The sequence below is a fragment of the Centrocercus urophasianus genome, unplaced genomic scaffold (genome assembly GCF_019232065.1).
Source record: "Centrocercus urophasianus isolate 14NV4802_14NV808 unplaced genomic scaffold, USGS_Curo_1.0 seq_34, whole genome shotgun sequence".
NCBI classification, from domain to species: Eukaryota; Metazoa; Chordata; class Aves; order Galliformes; family Phasianidae; genus Centrocercus; species Centrocercus urophasianus.
Window position 1 is genome coordinate 3,868,845 of NW_024884911.1, and position 15,428 is coordinate 3,884,272.

General features: G+C 43.6%; 1 long non-coding RNA gene across 1 annotated transcript; it reads left to right on the forward strand.

The window, feature by feature from the left end:
• The first annotated feature begins 57 nt into the window (after positions 1 to 57).
• On the forward strand, positions 58 to 13,787 carry LOC122166846. Its single transcript, XR_006170891.1, has 3 exons — positions 58 to 8,080; positions 8,925 to 9,180; positions 9,935 to 13,787. It is a non-coding gene; the product is annotated as an uncharacterized LOC122166846 (long non-coding RNA).
• Positions 13,788 to 15,428: the final 1,641 nt, after the last annotated feature.

The window sequence follows — 15,428 nt, forward strand, 5'->3', positions numbered from 1 at the left end:
TTTTTCTTTTAAATAAAAAATAAAAACTTTTTTTTTTTTTTTTTTTTAAATGGAGCAATTGTTTTTGGGGTGGGAGAGGCCTTGTGTGTTTTGTTTTGCTTTTTTGTTTGGGGGTTTTTCATTTTGGAAGAAGATGACAAAACTAATCTCCCGTTGGTCATGGTTAATTAGAGCTTTTAGTTTTCAAACATTTCTCAGGAGGGAGGGGAACTGAGATGGCGTGACCGAGGTAGAAGGGAGAGGAGGGTTTCTTCCCTTTCTACAACCAGCCTGGTGATCAAAATCAATTCCAACTGCACTTTGTACAGACAGAAAGTACTAAAGATTTGAATTTTTTTTTTTTTTTTAAACACTAGTGATGATTCTGTGGGGAAGCCTGCACGGATTCTGTTAAGGGGAGTGTGTGTGTAAAACAAAGGAAAACTGAAATACACTGATATTATTATTATTATTATTACTTTTTTCCACTGCTGCTCCTGGTGTGTAATTAGCAAGGGTGTCTTTCTCAGAATCTCTTCTAGGTGGCAAGGTTACCATACGTATCTCATGTTTATTTCATCTCTTCCTTTATTCTTTTATTACCTCAGGGTTGTTGGGATCTGTACAGCGTCTGTTGTACTGGGTGTGCTACTGATAGCACTAGAAACCCATTGGTTACAAGCAATGCTATGCTCCAGTAAGAGTCAGCCCAAAGCCTTACAAAATTCAGTTGCTAGTTTCTGTCTTAAGCACTGGATTTTATTTTTTTTTATTTTATTATTATTATTATTATTATTTTTGTTAGAAGGATTTTAAAGATGAACAAAATGACAACTGTAGACAAATAAGGTGAACAACTAATAGCTAGCTCAGCTGCTGTGTGAATTTTTAAAGAGTCCTGTTGGAATCCAATTGTGAACTCAAGTGGTGGATTATTCTAGCAGCTACTCCTGCCAGTTCTTATGGTGGGTTGCTCGGGGTTCAGCAGGAGCAACCTTGAATACCAAACTCCTACAAACGAGTTTTGTTTTCCATCCTTCTTCTGTTGGATTCTTTGTTTGGCTAGTCAGCTCTCTGGGTGCTGTGTCTCTGTGGGAGTGTGCCTGCCATCTGTGTGTGCTGGTGATGCCTACGACTTCAGCCATCCGTGAGTTAACCTGGCAAGGGCTATACTCAACGTGCTTCAGGGCTGTGCATGGACACTTTCCATATTTGTAGTATATAATGCAGCAGTTCAAGTGCAAGTACAGAGAAATATTTATTCAAAGCACAATTGACTTGAACTTTCACAGATAAAGGACAGCTTCTGGCTCAAAGGTCATCGGTGTGCCTTCGATGCAGTCATGTGAGCAGAGGTAAAATGACTGTGACATCTCAGTCTTGCTGCCTGTTTTAATATCTTCACTTTAAACAGACTCGTGCATTATAAAGCTGCTTGAAGTGAGATGTTTCTGTTCATCTTGATTTTTAACATTTGTGTAGTTTTTTATTTTTTAAGTTTTCATCTGTGCCTGTTGCCATAGGAGTTTGTGTGTTTGTAAGGAGCAGGAGTTGGCTGCTGTACAAACTGTTGGACAACCAGAGTATTAACTGTAGAGTAGAAAGTAGCAATCCTGATTCAGTTCAGGAATGAAGCCATTTAAATTTCTCTGTTTAGGTAGCTCTGTGTAGTGAACTAATTGTTTTTAAGCTGCATTGAGTCAGGTTTAAGAACTGTTCTAACTTGTTGCATAACACGAGCGGTCCTGTTTCTCTTACCGTCTGAAGGACTGAGCACTAGATCAGCTCTGAAGGTGCACCCAAATGAAGAGGCATCCTACAGCTTTCATGGGAATGTGGAATTGGACTTGCTGTATTAAAATTGGGATAGAACATCACGTAAGCCTTGTAACATAGTGGTATCTTACAAATGAGTCTGACAGCTGGTACTAATCACTTACGACTCACTGTTTTATTTTTTCCTTTGCATCACTTAGAAGTGAACTTACAAAGTCAGAAGGGGGATCGCAGGTTCTTCCCTAAGGGAAAGGCTGAAAAGTGCTTAAGGAGTGGATGGCACTTCTTCAGTTTCTTGTAAGCTGAAAGCCAGCTGGCAAAACTGTGTGGAAGCAGCAGTTGAACTAGAGAAGGGATTACATGTCCTCATGGAGAGCAGAACTGGGTACAAAGCTGTTCCTCTTCATGTTGCCTTCAAACCCAGGCTTCCTGCAGTAATGCTTAGGGGTGTGACAGGGAGAAGAGCTCTCATAAGACACTGTATTAGACTGTGTTCTGTGATTTGTTTGTAATCTGCATCTTCCACCTACTCTTGCTGTACCTTTCCAGAAGTCTTTGCAATATTTGATGGTAGAAATTTGTTAGCAATCCCATGGATTTTTCTTAACTAAATGGTGCTGTGCAGGAAAAAGATTCAAGCTCTGCCTTACTCTAAACTTGTATGAAGTCTCCTGCCACTAGTTTTCTGAAACAAAAATATCTCCTTTGGAATACATGGCTTTGCAAGCAGATGCTTTCAAGTTCCTCCCCTGTACTCAAGGGCTGGATGGAGATTCTAAGACAATAAAAAGGAAGGTGACAGAACATCGTGGTTCACTGTTCTTGCTGTCCCCACTTGTGAACATTCTCCTGTAAGGGCAGGACTGTAACTTCGGCAGTACTGAAGCAGATTGGAGTATTTTTGTAGCACTGACTTGTTTATTGTGTTTCAGTTTATTCGAAGAACATTTCAAAACTGCACGACATGAATTACATTATCAAAACAGAACTTAATACAGCTAACCAGCAAAGCATGCAAACACTACCAGGCTGTATCATAAATTGCACTTAAACCCCAGGAGTTTGTTGAATGTTCTCAGTCTATGTGTTCCTTTATTTGCTCCAAATCAGTAGTTTTCCCAGAAGTTTTGTTTCTCGTACTGAATGCATCTTTAAGACTATCGACATCTCTCACTAAAGCAATCAGACAATCAAAAACAGAGAGGAGAACAGTATTCAGTAAGTTTACACTGGAAAAACTGAAGGTATGAATTGGAATACTATCACATTTTAGAACCTGCACAATAAAGTACGTTTTTCTTTTTAAAGAGAAACCTTGTAATGATTTCAGCGTCCTTTCAAGCACATCAGAAAGCAAGTTTTCATCTGAATTTCAGCTCCTTACGTCATTAAGGATGCATCAAGTGGTTTAAGAACCTTGTCTTTCAGTGTGATACTCTGCTTCTCACAGCTGCGCTCTGCTGAAGCTGGTGGGATATCTAGATTTAGAGCCAGGAAATATCAGTCCCATCTTCTGAGATAGAGTCACAGCAGGGCATTACTTCTGCTCAATGTTTCATAGGCACTTTATTTAAGGCCCTTTCCTTTCATAAGACAGAAGGAGAAAGGGGCAGCTTACAAGTACTGAAATGACAGTGCTGTATTATCAGTGGTTCAAGGCATTGCAGATGGGAAAGTAACTCACCCCCAAGCACAGATGTTGATCCAGCATGAGGGGAAGATTACTTTGGCAAACAAAAAAATACATTTTTCAAAGTAAAGAGTATAAAAGTAGCTGTTCTTTCAGCAAGGTGTCTTTTATGTAGTATTTACAGTCGCTCACTCTCTGATAATACTGCTTATCCTCTTGTAATTTTCAGTCTACCTCACAGCAGAGGAATAAGAGAGCAGGAATGTGTGTTCACAGGTTTTTGGTGCTCCCACTGTTTCCTTAGACTATCGCACTCCATTCAGGATTCTTCTAAAAGATCAACTAAATCCATGTAAATGATGTGAAGGTGGCAGTTCATACAATCACTGGCTGTGCAGGTGAGTTTCAGTTACATTTTCCATTGTAAGGTTTATTTAGGTGTATGAAGCTTTAAAACAATATCCTTCTAGAAAAAAACTGCAACAGTTTTGACTTGTGTCTTTTTCAAAGCAGATGAGAACAGTATTTTTCTCTAAACTGATTTAGTGCAAAATTCCTCACGTCTGTTTACCAAGGCACTTTGATCAGATCTGTGATCATAAAAGTAGCAATTAGGATCAAATGTTTTGCTCTAACAGTACAGGCCATCAGATTTACAATGCATCTTGTTTACTGTGATGTCCCAACCATCTTATCTTGAAGGGTGTGCAGTTTAAACATTAAATTCCTGTTGCTGAAATAGCAGTAGAAGCAGTAGAATTCTTCATTACCACTCAGTTTTACTAAATAAAAATTAAGGGAGCTTAGATTCTGGCAGATTGATTGGAAGTAGTGCTTAGAAAATGTTCCTGTGCAAAAATTGTACGTAGATGTTTTTTGTATAATCTTCTACTGTCTCAGTTGAACATGAAAGCACTGTTACAAGATTATCTTCCACATAACAGAGATGGCACAGATCTGAATAACACTGCAGTAAGAAGAAAATGTAAGAGTATCAGAAAAAAAGTGTTGTTACTGCAGGAACAACGGCTGCTACAGCAGACAAACAGCTCAAGGTGCCTGAGCATTCTTAGCTTTCTTCCTGCTTTTCAAGTGTTTGTGTTTCTTAAAAGCAGAACAGTGTGTAAGAAGGGATGTTCTGCAGCTGTTTTTCCTTTGGCGCCAACAGGTTTGAATTCTGTGAGCCAAAACCAGAAGTGCATTCTGCAATTCCAGGTCAGAAATATTCCTCTTTATCCACAACTTAGGCCAAACACATTCTGCATAAATATATGGTTTCTGAAAGCAAGTTATACAACCATGTTAGATTTAACATGTGTGCCCTGAAGGAGAATAGGCATGTGGCCCTTTGACTAGTAAACAGAAGGTCAGCATCTGTTTCTTTTCCTCAGTTGCAAGGTAAAACTACAGTGGAGCAACTATTCTGCTAAATGCACAGGCAGCTCCTTCTCCTCTCAATAAAGGGCAAGGTAAGGTACCTAAAGCTGAAGTTCATAAAACCTGTGCAAGACAAGTTCTGTGGAAGCTTTGAAGGGGGAGCTTTACACAGTCTGAAGATGAAGGGCTGGGCCCACAAACAGCAAGCTTGAACAAAAAGCCCAGAACAAAGCAAACAAAGCTGCCTTAGCTTGTAGTGAGTAGTATACTGTCGTTGGGTCAGTGCAATGGAAAGATCTCAGCATCTTAAAGATAGAAGAAGGGAACGTTTCCAGGGCTGCAAAGTATGTAATGATAAGGTGCCTGGGACGGGTAGTACAGTGCACTCTTAACAAGACAGGATCTGCTCTGACTTCTTTCTCCCCTTTGTTCAATGATGATGTTTGGCTGCAGTAAAAGAACTCTTCAGATGAGTTGCAAAGATGCTGCTCTCTTCAGAAGCCTAAACCAGAAAAAGCCTTAGTCTTGCAGTAGTCCCCTCATATCATAAACATTCCCTGCTTTTCCTGGAGAACTACCTTCTTCACCAAATGGATGTAGATACTGGTAAGGACTGTGCTTTCTCTACGTTCTGTTACAGTAAGTTCCATAAAAAGATTTTAGTCCTCTCTGAGGACAGGAAGGTGCACTTAGCAGTGATGGGAGAGGACCACTCAGTTGTGCTTTGGCTTTAGACAACGTCTCCCTCTTGCCTCTAATATCTGTAGATATTAGATTCTGTCTTGCTGAAAACAAATGATGCCCTCCTAGATTCCAGTCAGGACAGGCTGTCTCCTCAATCATTTTCTGAGGAACTGGGAACTTCAGTGCAAGAAAGACAGCCTCTCTCGTGGGGGATTTTACATCGTATTTGCCTCTTACAGTTTGGATTTGGGAGTAGATTGGAGCAAGCTCCTCATGTCTAGCAGTGCTGTTTCAAGATAATGTGCCATGCGAGCTGCATTTGTTTCAGCACAGCTGTTGAATGCTGAAATGGCAAAGTTGATATGTTCATCCATAGGGTTGTAACAGATTCCATAGCCATCTGGAACCACGGGACCAAAACACATCACACAGTCTGTCTTTGCTGGGACCTGTGGAGACAATGTGATTAAACTTCTAACTACCCAGGCAAAAATTGCAGCTATCAAAGGCTAACTATGTCAACAGTAGAAGAAACTCCTGAAAATGCTCTAAGGAGAACCTTGTGCTCAGCTCCCCCTGCCAGCACACACATCTTGGAATCTGCTGTGTAGTAGCAGTGTGATTTCTTGTGGCTCTACAAAGGAGAAAACTCTGATATCAGCTTCTAATAAGTCACAAGCAGAACTTGTTCAGTAAGACCCGGAGCACAGCAGATGGCACCTAACTCCACTTGGTACCATGTGCAGGTAGGCACCAAACGCTTTTGGTTATCTCAGCCTTGGTTATGCTTGTGTTTTATGGAGTAGAGAAGGCCTGGCAGCTGCAGATTAGATCTGCAGTTTTACTGGGGCTGGTAGCAGTTTTAAAATATTGTGAAGAGACGAGGGAGAAATGTGGGGAAGAAACAGTGGTAATAAATATAGACCACTTCCATCTTTGCTTAAATGAGTCCTACCTGGCTGGTTGAGAGATTGAAGTGTGTTGCAACAGCATATGCTGTGTCCATGAACAGTTCAGGCATGCTCACTAAATCCTCAATAGCTTGAAGCTTCAGGCCCAAGAGGTGGCGATCTATTGCATTCCCCCTTATTGCCTGTAAGGATGGAAGAGCAGGTGAAAACCTGTCTTGCAGCAAAGTGAGTAACACTATCACCACTGGGTCAAAAAAAACACGAACAGAAAGTCCACAAAAAAAAACCCCAAACCAACAACAAAAACCTTTCTAAGTATCTATACATCTACAGAGTTAGAATACTGGACATTGCCCTTAGTGAGTCAGTCTCATTTGTAAAGACTGTGAAAATAAACATACTGGTGGAACCCACTTTACAGTTCCTGCCAATGGGCTTTCTCTGGTTTAAGGTGTTTTTTCCTGCAGCTGTGGCATTAATCAGAAACCATGTCAGTGAAAACAGAAGTTTTTTTGCTCTTTGATTTTTCCTATCACAAGGGGCTCTTAAACAACTAGTTAAAGAGGAGAAAGCATTCGGGCAGTAGCATTAATGGCCACATCACTGTGCCACAGAGACAAAGCTCTTTAGGTCTTGGATTTTTTTGTTTGTTTGTTTTTATTCATTTATTGTGTAAAACCTCAATGATGGTTGCACAGAGCTCACTTACCATATCTGTGTATTCCCTGTGGGCCTGGGTAGCTCTCCTCAGCAAGTCGGTTTTCACCTGGTCCTGAAAGGAACACACACATCTTAAGTTTTTCTACAGAACAGCTAACCTCCTTTCTGTCATTCCTGTAGGACACGGGTATTTCTGCCTTGTGTGTCTGTACTAGTGTTATTTTTAAAATGATGTTGTTTGGCTGCGTTATGTTATTTCAAGTGGAGTTCTCCATCCATCAGTAGTAAAACTTAAGGTGCCTAAGCAAACTATTAGAAGGGAGTTGATTCCTTTTGGGAGTATTAGAAACATCCACCTGTTGTTTCCCTAGCTTTCAATCCACTCAAAAAAAAGCTAAATTAAATCCAAGGTGAGTAACTGTATACTCCAGGATACATTTTAGCTCAACTTGATACCAGGTGCAGTTCTGCAAAGCTGAAAAAAGCTGACATAGCCAAATAAGCATCTTTCCCTTATTTCCTGCTATGGAGTCCTCTCATGCTACTCCTCTGAAATCCTCACCGATTTGTCAGGGCTGTCCATGGATTGCACAAACTTAAGAGACTCAACAGAAGCAGAGCGGATGGTGTCTGTGCGGCCCAAACGGAACATCCTCAGTGAGGCGCTCTCGTACGTGGGACAGGCATGGCCGTACATCCTGGAGATGGGGAAGAGTCAAGCTCGTGTATTTGATCTGAAGGTGGGGAGGATGCAAAGCTACCTCCTGAGTTGGTGGTCTTACCTGTAATACGCTAGCTGCAAGGCCAGCTGGATGAAAGCATCAGGACTTATCTTCTCTGACTTGGGGAAGGCTTTCCCAAATTGATGAAAGACCATCACTTTGATATCCAGGTCTTGGACCATGCTGCAAGGAAAGAGAGAGGAAGCGTTCCTTCACCAACTGCTTGTTTTTGAAACATAAACGCATGAACCTGGCTTTCCTGAGGCTGAGAAGGAACAGGCTGCTTGGATCTACGTAGGGACTGACAGCTCCATCACAGTCAGGCTTGATTAGACATGCAGGTGAGTTTTTTCTGGTCATTGCTAAAAATCTACACTGAGTTAGATGGGCTTATGTCTGTGTGTATACTCCAGTGTCCCTAGCTGAATCTGCTGAGGCTTTGTTCTTAGCAAAAGTGGAATGGATAAACAATTGCCCCTTTTCCATGCCTTTCAGTTTCCTCTTAGCAGGTGGCATTAGTGTGCTTTTCAGCTAGACTCAATGTTGACCCAGTAAGTCATTGGAAAAACTCCCTAGCAGCAGTGGGGGAAGGAAGGCTGATGTGTTTGAAATGGGGACATGAGTTAAACCTTCAGTCACTCACCAGAACCTCTCCAGTGCTTTGTACTTACATGTTAAGGTTCTGTTTTGCCTTCTCTATGTCATTCTTGATTTCTGGAGTTATGTTAAACCGCAGCTTCTTGGGCATTGGCAAAGGAATCATTGGTGATCTTACCAGCTCGGGTTTCTTCCTGCTTAGAGAAATGATATGTTTAATCAGCCCTTTGACACAAGACTCAGCTAAACATAGTGGCAGGGGCAGAAGTGCACAGGAGATTTGCCACGCGCTGAAAAACTCTTCACAGTGCCATTACAGTGATTTTTGAAGAGTATGAGTGGAATCTCTTTAGTGGCTCCTGCCCAAAAGGAACAGGTACCAGGCAAAAGTCCTGTTGACTCTGAAGAGTAACATTCCCTAAAAATGGAAGCAGCGTGAGCTTGCCTGCTCAATTCTCATTATAAATGTAAGAAAAGCCATCACCAATTAGCATACGATACCCTTCCTCAAGAATAAATTCTTGGTGGAGCAGTGAAGAGGCATGGTCTCGGGGAAACAGGTGCCATAACAGCTTTTCCTTATTTCAGAAGCTGAGGAATGGTAGAGCAGGCAGGACTCACGTGTATTGCACAATGTGATCCAGAATAGCAACGATGGGTGGACCTTCTGCGGGAGCGTGCTCATATACCAGACCACAGGAGCCATCTTCAGCAATGATGAACTATGAGAGATCAGGAAGGAAAATGACTAGTACATGAAGCACGAGCTATCCAGAGAGAGGTGTTAGTGCCTCACTGCTCTGGAACAGACTGGACAGTGAACCTATTCCTGCATGCTTCAAAGGTAACACACAGAAGTCTTTCAGCAGGCCTAGAAAGATCTAATACTACTGCTAAGAGTTTTGAAAAACTAACTAGATAGAAGTGTGCCTGACAGCTATATTGGTGTGCTCTGGCAGTACAGAGTAGTTCAATGGGTTTGATTTTTTCAGTTGCACATGTAATACAGGAATAATATCACCATATGCTGACTTAGCCTTACTTTTGCATTACCTGAAACATCTCAGCTTTATCCCATCAAGGAAGAGTTCCAAATAGGAACAAAATAATGGAAAACGTGGAGACCTCAGCAGAGATGGCAATCTTTTAAAGAACCACAGCTTTGATCTGTGAGCCAGGATAGGTGAACTAATAAGGGGGAAGCTCAAATAGCAGCTGCTCATGAATGTTCTTGATTGAATGGAGAACTGACCAGAAGGATGCTGTGGGATGGCAGCTGATGCTGGGGGGGAGTGGGAAGAGCAACAAAAAAAACCTGGGCAGCTTCTAGCAGAAACTGGAAAAGTGACAAGCCTAGGGAAAATAAAAGAAACAGACCTCCCTATGTTTGGGCTGCCTCCAAGCAGACAAGGCATTGTTCACCGCAGGCAGAAAATTGATTTACAAGGAACACAAAGAACAGCTACACTGAGTAAGTGTGGGCAGAGGCAGTAAAAGAAATGCAAAGTCCCTGAAGCAAGTTGAGTTGACAGCAAGGGAAACTGAAGGATCTCACGCTGTCAGCTTCCACAGCTTATCTCCTCTGTTTCTCCACTCAGTGCTAGAGAAGCTTTCCTGCAAAAGGTTTCTTGGATTGCTTGGCCCCTTTCAGTCTCAGGAAGAAGCTCAGACTCATCTATTCAGAATCGTTTGAGATCAGCACTTACTTGAAGGGTTTTGTCGAACCATCGGTTCCCACTGTTCCAGCGACTGCCTCCACCGTGCAGCATCTGAGCGGCCACACGACTCATGTAGATGTCCTCAGACACCCGTGGCATCGGTGCATCCAGGCAGACAGTGCAAATGCTCTTCTCAATTGTACGTACAGATTCCTTGTTGGTCTTATCTGGGAGAGAAAAGGAACAAAAAAAATAAGAAAAGGGAGTTGAAAAGCTTTTGAGTGGAGAGAGACTGGAATGGAGACTGAAAGAGAAGGTTTGAAGGAGCAGTGTTGGATCCCTATGGTACATCAGTGTAATATGTATTATTTAGGGATGTAAAGTGATAGCAGCTGGGTTAAAGATGAATGTATACAGTTCCTTCCTGTTCTCAGGCTGGATGGGTCCTGGGCAGCCTGATGTAGTGGGTGGCAACCAGCCCACAGCAGGGGTTGGAACTGGATTATCTGTAAGGTTCCTTCCAACTTAAGCCATTCTATGATTTGCAATTCTTACAACCCAACAAACTCCAGGATTTTGGGTCTAATTCACCAAACTTCAGCTTTCACTCATGTACCTTCTACAACAGATGAAGCAACAGTTTGCAATGAAATCCGGTTGCTGCTTTGGGGTGGGAAGTTCATGTACATGTTTCCAAAAGCTTTCCAAAGGAAAGAATTGAGCAGAGCACAGCAGTGAGGTTGGTTTTCAAACATTTGTAGTGTTCGTTAGCACTTGGACGTCAGGGACTGTACACACCTTTCAGAAGGTTGTTGTAAGCTTTTGCCCAGCTGTTTCGGTGGTTGGTGGTGAGGATTCCAATAGGTTCTTTGTTTGTTTGGAGGGAGGTGTTCCAGATCTTCTCCAGCTGAATAAAGAGCTGGTCGGTGGTAAGGGGGCTGCCATCACTGTTGTACACATCCAGCTCAAAGAACTGAAGATGAGAACAGACAAGGACATAGGAAATGGAAGAAGATCTTAATTATCCAGCTGCCAAAAGAATGAGCAGCCACTGAAGAAGTAAGACTTGATCAAAGAACTTGATCAAAGAACAAAAGTTTGAAAGCAGACCTTTGAAAGGCATTCAGAATTGACAGACCAACCAAGTCCTACTTTCCTTGCAGGACATAAATACAGTCCAGGTTTTAAGAAGGTTGAAAGCCGTGGTAATGAGGGCCAAAACACAAGGATTTTCTATTTCCTAGATTTGCCTACAGTGGTAGAATTTGTGACCAATTTCCAACTTGAGTCCCAGCCTCCTAAGTCTGGGCTTTGAGAGACAGGGGTTGCAGGGACAAGAAAAAGAGGTTTCTGCCTCATCCCTTGCTTGCACAGGTCTATCCCAGCTGTTGTTCAGCTAAAGCCAAAGGGAATAAAGGAAGCAGGAGTGAATCTCTGCTGAGGGAAACCTTGTGGGCAGAGTTTCTGTTCCATTTTCTCCAGCAGCACAGCTTACTGAAAGGGACACATGCATCTAAACAAACCTCCTTGAAAGTCCAGGAGCTGCTCTTACCTGGAAGTTGTGAACCACTGTGATGTGTCTGGATTGCTTCTTGCCCTTGGCGTAGTTGACAATGGAGTCCCGCTTGGGCCCAGGAATGCGGCAGGACGAAAGGATCTGGTAGTACTGGTTCATGCAGAGGGGCTTCCCACCCAAGTACTCCACTGGGAGGGTCTCACTGAAGATATATCCAGGTATAGAAGAGAAAATATAGCAGTGAGAGGGCCTGCTTTCCTCACACAAGACAGACACAGGACAGCCACTGCGCAGCCACTATCACCTCCAGCAAAACCTAACCGTGTGTGCTGATGGTATAAAAAAGGCTCATCTTTTCCCATTCCTGCTGTTAGCTATCTGCTAAGCTGAATTAAGAGCCTGATAATACTGGGAGATGTATTGTTTCCAGTAAAACAGCAGAAGGAAGTTTTCAGCTTTAATCTAGTGGGCCAGCTATGATTCATCAGCTAAGAGTGAGCCTCAATGGACCACTTTAGCAGTATATTCCCACTACCCTTTCCACGGTTGGCCCCGAGCCTTAGTTGACTTTGGATGCGAAGGTATGATGTTGGTTATGTGTTGGCAGATGTTATTTTGGGAACATAAATAAGGTGTATTCAGTTGGTGCTTAGAAGAGAGGGAGTGGGGAGGAACGAGTTTCTCTAAGGCTAGCTGGAAGATGAGCAACACCAGAAACCCAAAAGGAGAGAGACAAATTCCTGCAGCCTGAGCTGTAACTTGTTCTGTGGGCAAACAGAAGTATGTAACTCCACAAGACTGTCTGGCTCAATCCCTCTAAACATGTATGCATGCCAACGAGAGCATTAAGGTAAACAAAGAACATGAAGAAAGTAAATTTGTTCTTTAGCAGTGGTAACCCTGACAGCTAGCAGCAATGCTGATTACAGTATCTCTTCAATATGTGCTGCTATCTGTAAGCTTTTTATTTGGAAGGGACATTTATTGACTAGGGTCAGCCTCTCTGTGACAGTAAGGAACACCTGAGAAGTCAGAAAAGTTGCTAACTCACTTGTCAATCATGGTCTTGAAATCCAGGATGCCCTCGATCATCTTTGCAGCAAACCTGGAAAAATATCAAATGTAACAAATTGAGATTCCAACACAGAGCACCTGCACTCTGGGGGTGTGATTTCAGATTGCTGGATAGTCCAGCCCTTTAGCACTTAATTATTACATAACAAGGGAATTCTGGACAACTTTCAAGATAGGGTGTAGTCTGAATATATAAATAACCCTCTAAAAGCAGCATTTTCTACTGCTGTGTGATGATTTTTGTCCCATCCAAGTCTTAGCATTAAAACAACATGAAGGGGACTTCTGCCCTTCCCTGGCCAGAGGCCAGCTCTGAGTTTCAAGCTAAGCTGCAGCTGTACATCTCTGTATTGAGGACTCATCAATGCTGATCTAGCTCCTATCTGCTTCATGTTCTGCTGCTCATGCAGCCCTAAGAGCACTCCTTTGGCAATGAAGGATCCGAAACAAATGCAGGCATGCTGCATACTGACACTGAGGTGTTGTGCTCACTAGGATCAACAGAAACAGTTCGTAGTGACCAGCCACATCAAACTGCTTTGCTTGGGAGTGACAAGTTGGCCTTTTCTGACCTGGGAGCTCTGAACCATGCATGAGAGGAAAGGGGCAGGAGGTCACTGTGACAAGAGGTTGCAGTCGGCTGAACTTCAAAGGCTTTAAAGTAGTAGCAGCATTTGGCATCTGCATGCAGTGTCATCCAGATTTGCTCAACCTCCCCATCCCTAGTAAAAATCAAAGTGACTCCAAGAACCTAAGGGCTGTTAAACAAACACAGCACGTGTCTTCCAAGGTAGTTTTCAGTGAAAATTTCCCAGCCTTACTGAAAAATCTGAGGAAGTAAAACAGCCAAGAAACAGAAGTCAGGGAGTCATTTCTGAGAGGAAACAGCCTGGGAGCAGAGTTAGAGCTTCAGGGGAAGAGCTTTGTTAGCTGACTTGTTTCCAGTCTCTTTTGACAGACCGAGGACTAAAGAACACTTTCTAAACTTGCTTTCTGATTTCTGAAGCTTCAGTGTCAAGCTACGCCATCAAACTTCTTTATGCAGTCACAAAATAGACACTTTGAACTGTATTTTCAAGGGTAGCCCAGATTATCGTGTGGCTGCTCAGTTCCCTGGGTTGGAACAGTGGTAGTTCTCCAAGTCTTATCTGCTATCCACACAAAAGTGAATACAAGCAAAACTTTTCAGAGGTGTTTGTGTAATTCTGTGTTGTCCTTGTAAGGCTCACCCTCTGTACTGCTGGTCAGGTGTATCCAAGGAGCAGATACAGCTGACAGCAGCAGTGCTGCCCTGGTTGGTACTTCTCATTTGCAGGGAGCAGCAGTAACTGGGGAAGAGGTAGTCCTGTGTAAAGGTCAATGCTAACGTTTTGCAGATGGAGTTTGAAACACACGTCTACAATGGTGGTTAAAAATTAAAGGGAGGGAAGAGAAGATGTGAACCAGTCACTGGTTCAGGAATGAGCAAGAGAATCTGCTGCAGATGGGCAGCGGTGGGCTGGTTTTAGCTGTGGGACACTGATGCTCACTGGCAGACGACAAAGGGCAGGGCAGAACTGCAAAAAGTTCTGGTCGTGGAGAGAGACTGGTGACTGTTGGTCTTCTAACCCATAAATGAAATTACAAAACAGGAGACAGTCCCTGCAGCAGGTTCCCTTGTCCCTCAGAACTAGCAAACTTTCACACCTAGGCTAGTCTTCATGCCTCCTTTAGTTGCACACACAGTCTTACTGCCTTCTAGCTTTTAGTGTGTCAGATATATCCTCACAGTGCCTCCAGTCAGGGCTGTCAAGCAAAGACAAACTTAAGTTTTGAGTTCAGTGCCTGAACCACCAGACTCTTCACCTTATAACCAGAATTCCTTACAGCCTACCAGCCTTTCCTTATCTGTATAGCCCTCTTGCACAGCATGGACAGGCTATAGCATGCCAACTACTCCCAGTCAGCCTGAACACCCACCCCCAGTCCAAAAGAGGTAGCTCATCGCATCTGAAGCCCAAGGGAAGGCAGAAAAGGACTTTACCTGAGCTGCCCTTGTCGATCCTGAAAATCCTGCTTAGGTAAAACCACACCAGGGCTGGAGTGAACCACAACTGGCAGGCGATACTCCAGGTAAGCTGTCTTCAACCACCAGTCCGAGAGCTGGCATGGAGAAAGGCAACATGCAGGCACAGCATCTGCTGCTTTTTGACCCAAGCCAAGCTGAACGCTCTCAACACCTTGACCGCAGTTCTGCCCCACACTTTGCAAACAGACTGTTTGGGTTTTATGTTTTGTTTATGGTAGAGGGGCACTGGAGTGAAGCACTAGGGGCTTTTGATGCAGGGCTCAAAAAGGAAGTTTCCTTCAACTCCTTAGTGCCAGCTTTGTGATGTCAACAAGCTAAGGGCTCCAGCAGCCACAGCCAGGGGCAGTGACCCAAGCCCTGGTGAGGGTCGTGCACATCTTAGGAAGGCCAGCAGCAGGCTGCTCATGAAGACAGTGCCATAAGAACACAGATCCCAGCGGACACTGGAGAGGCACGCATCAGGGCCTCTCCCCCCACACAAAGCCTGGGACCAGAGTCCCAACCTACCCAGTTCTCTGTTTTCCTCGCTCTCCTCTCCAGGCCTTTCTGCAGTCTTTCCCCAACACCTCCTGGCTTGCGGAACTCAGCCACCAGCTCCTGCGTGTGGTTCAGCTCCTCCTCACTGATGATGGGCTGCAGGGTCAGCAGGTAGCGATCCAGCGTCTGCTGAAGTGGCGGCACGGGGAGAGGGGGCAATGCTTCTTGATGAAGTAGAAATCTGCCTGGGATCTTGCCTAAAGCTGTTGGCTTCAGCAGGCCATAGGGCCTGGCCTGTA